Below are 3,479 nucleotides of genomic sequence, written 5' to 3' on the forward strand. Positions count from 1 at the left end.
TTACAGTCCACATGACTGAAAGCCTCCCTGGTCTAATGTTATCTCAAAGATAGATAGATAGATAGATAGATAGATAGATAGATAGATAGATAGATAATAAATAGATAGGGCCCATATTTTATTTAAAATTTACTTTTTACATTGTAGAAAACTTTTTATTTTGAAATACTCATAGATTCACAGAAAGTTACAAAGAAATATACAGGGAGGTCTCTGTATATTTTTAAAATTAAAAATTGTATTGGATTTTAAATTTCAAGAATAGCACATGCTCCCTGAAAAGCTTACTTGAGTCAAAGGCATAGCAAATGAAAAGGAAATATCTTCACTTTCACACCACAATATGCCCAGCACAATTAACAGTTTGGTGTGTGTCCTTCTAGTCTTTTGTTTATATACATATATAATTGACCATATTTTTTTAAAAAAAGGAAACAGCTACAAACAAAATCCCAGCATTCTTTCCATCCCTGCACAGTCCTGTACAAAAGTCCTATGATGGTCGATAACAGTAGCCCCAAATACAACAGCAGCCACTGTTTATGGACTACTTATGACGTATCAGGCACTGTGCTGGGTCCTTTGTTCACAAGCTCATGTATTCATCACAATAACTGTCAATATTTTATTGGGGTTTGCAAGCAAGGAAACTGAAGCTATGGCTACATAGCTATGATTACCATAGGTCTGACTTTGAAGGCCATAACTTTTCCAGTTCCTTATGCTGCTAGACTATTTCATGGGGGGGGGGGGGAAGGACCAAACAGAGAAAAAATATCTACACCTTTTAAATTTATTGACAATTCAATCAAATCAGTACCCCCATCCCCCAAAATACATCCTAAATAAAAGCTACCGGCCAAACCGATTTTTAAATTTATGCTTATAAAAAAAGTTGAATGATTGGCTCTTTTACTTTTCTGCCATTGTCCCTACCCCTGGGCAGCTGCAGTGTGAGAGCATTAAGTGTTTATTAGGCTAGGATTTCTCAACATCCATCTCTGCCTCAACAATGATATAAACGGCCATTACTTAACCAGTGTATTCAGTCTTTGGTTGGAGAAGAGGGTGATCTATAGGGTTCCCAAGGAAATTGCACCTGTGCCGTAGTCTATCCCATGGACAGCATAGAGCCATTGTTAAACTTTGAGTTCCTTCTCATGAATGCGATTGTCGGAGTGAAGGGCCAGCCTCCACTAATGCCCTCTCCGGGAGAGAGCACCTCAGGTCCTTGACCCCACCATCATGGAGCCTGATACTCCCAATGGCATCTGATCCCCTTGCAGAATGGGGATCCAAACCGTGGCATGCAAACACAACTCACTAACAACCCAGCTTGAAGTCAGTGGAAAAGGAAAATTATAAAATCCAGCACTTCAATCAGGCCCACAGAGAAAGAAGAGATAGAGAAGGGATATCTCATTTGAACATGGGAGGACACTTCTATCCAGCAGTTCTGGTGAAAACAGCCTCCTGACTTGAGAAAAATAGCCCCTGGGAACATAAATGTGGCACCATGGCCCCTTGGTGGTCTTAATGTTATCCTTTCCTGTAAGAGCTGTGGTTCTAGTGGAGCCCACATGGCAGCACTGGCTCAGTTCCCAGCCAGAGAGCAGCAACTCTGCTTGTCTTTCCTAACCAATAATCATCTCAAAGAAAACTAGTGAGAATGAAATTATATAGGAATAACCCTGAATCTGTGTGATAGGAAGGACTGAGGGGGGAAGTAAATGACTCACAAACTTTACAGCTCCATTATAGTTATTCTTTTTTATTTTATGTATTTATTTATTTATTTATTTAGCTGAGCCATCCTGCCACCTGTTGGCAGCTCAGCTGCAGCTCAGCTCGGGTTGGGAATCGAACCAGTGACCCTGTTGCTCAGAGCTTGCACTCTTGAGCAAGCTCTTAACCAACTGAGCCATTCAGCCGATCCCTCCATTACAGTTAACAAATTGCTTGCAACACACCTGCCAAACATCAATGTAAAAATGAGAATTTCTAGTTTAGTGGAAAAAAAAAGTCTAAACATGTGATATGCAAATTTAATTACATTTTATTTAAACAAGTTTTTTGTGCACCCTTAAAGTCATACTGTAATGTAGCATAGGAGATATGCTTTCTCCTAGGAAATTATCTCTTTCTGTCGTGCTTGTCAAAATTAAAGTAGGAGTAATCTTATGCGTTATATATTATTTACCAAGATTAAATTTCCCCTTCATATTATCTTACTTAAGGAACTCAGGTACCCTGCAGGCTTTCAAAGTAGATCATCTTTAAGGTCATTTAGACTCTGGTTTTGTTATTACTATTGTAGATATTGATACAAAAATGATATTAAACCTATGTCATTATATAAAGGTCATGAAATTGGTAATGAAAATATGCACAATATTTTATAACATGCTCTTAAGAAGTAGGTGTATCCTGACACTGGGCAGAGTTTTTGTTCAATTATGATGGTAAGGAAACTACTTACCACCTGACTCTTGCCGAAAGCCTTGGATTTCTGGCTGTGGTGATGGAGCTCGCTGCTCTCCATCCCAGTTCCTGGACTGCAAAGGATACTCGGGTAAAACAGGCTGTTGACCTGCCGTGTATCATGAAGGGGAACTACCATCCCAGGAGCTGCCTTGAGCCTACTCATCGCCTAATGCAAGAGTGGAAAATCCTTCGATGATGTCTCCATCAATTCATTTTGCTAGAATGGACATTTAAAAATGCCTGCGGACTGACCTTTGGGAAGTAATCATGTAATCTGTCTCTAAGCAGCTGTTCTGGGACTGCTCGGTGCAAGCACCACTCAAGGGCAAAAGCCTAAATAGAAAGAGTAGAAATGAAGAGCAATTAATTCTCAGATGATTTCATTAAACGCGTGGCAATTATCTTTTCCCAGCATCCATGAGGAGATCAGCATCTTACCTCTTTCAGGAAGTTTGTGGGTAAATTTCAGTACTACATTTTTTTGTTAGGAACTGTGCGTGGCTAAGGCCTGAGGGACTGCCTTCTCTTGCTCCCCATTAGGGAGAGAAGGGAGCTGTATGAACCGGGCTTATTCGGTTGGATTCTACGAAGTGCAAGGGAATTCCCTCCATTTGCTCTGGTAGCCATGCCCTTGGACCTTGGGCCTAGACTCCTATGCAGCATGCTCTTCCGGGTAGATGTGCACCTGGAGCTCCAGTAGTAGCAGCCGACCTGCCCTCTTGGCACCTAGGCTCTCTCGTTAGTTCTCTTCACCTGGATGTGGTGCTTCCTTCCTTCCCCGTCAGCATCCCTATGTTTTCATGTCCCCTGCTGTCTGGTGCCACCATTGTTCATGACCTGGGGGTGACTCTGTTATTGTGGGGTTCTAATAGAGAAAAAGAGAGCCGTCAAACAGCTCTGTACAGCCCAGATGGGGAGATGACTCTACATTTGAAAACCTTGCAGTATTTTTACTTTACCAAAATTAGAATTAAAAATGATAGGGTGAAGAGTAA

The sequence above is a fragment of the Hipposideros armiger genome, unplaced genomic scaffold (assembly GCF_001890085.2).
Source record: "Hipposideros armiger isolate ML-2016 unplaced genomic scaffold, ASM189008v1 scaffold_741, whole genome shotgun sequence".
Classification (NCBI taxonomy): Eukaryota; Metazoa; Chordata; class Mammalia; order Chiroptera; family Hipposideridae; genus Hipposideros; species Hipposideros armiger.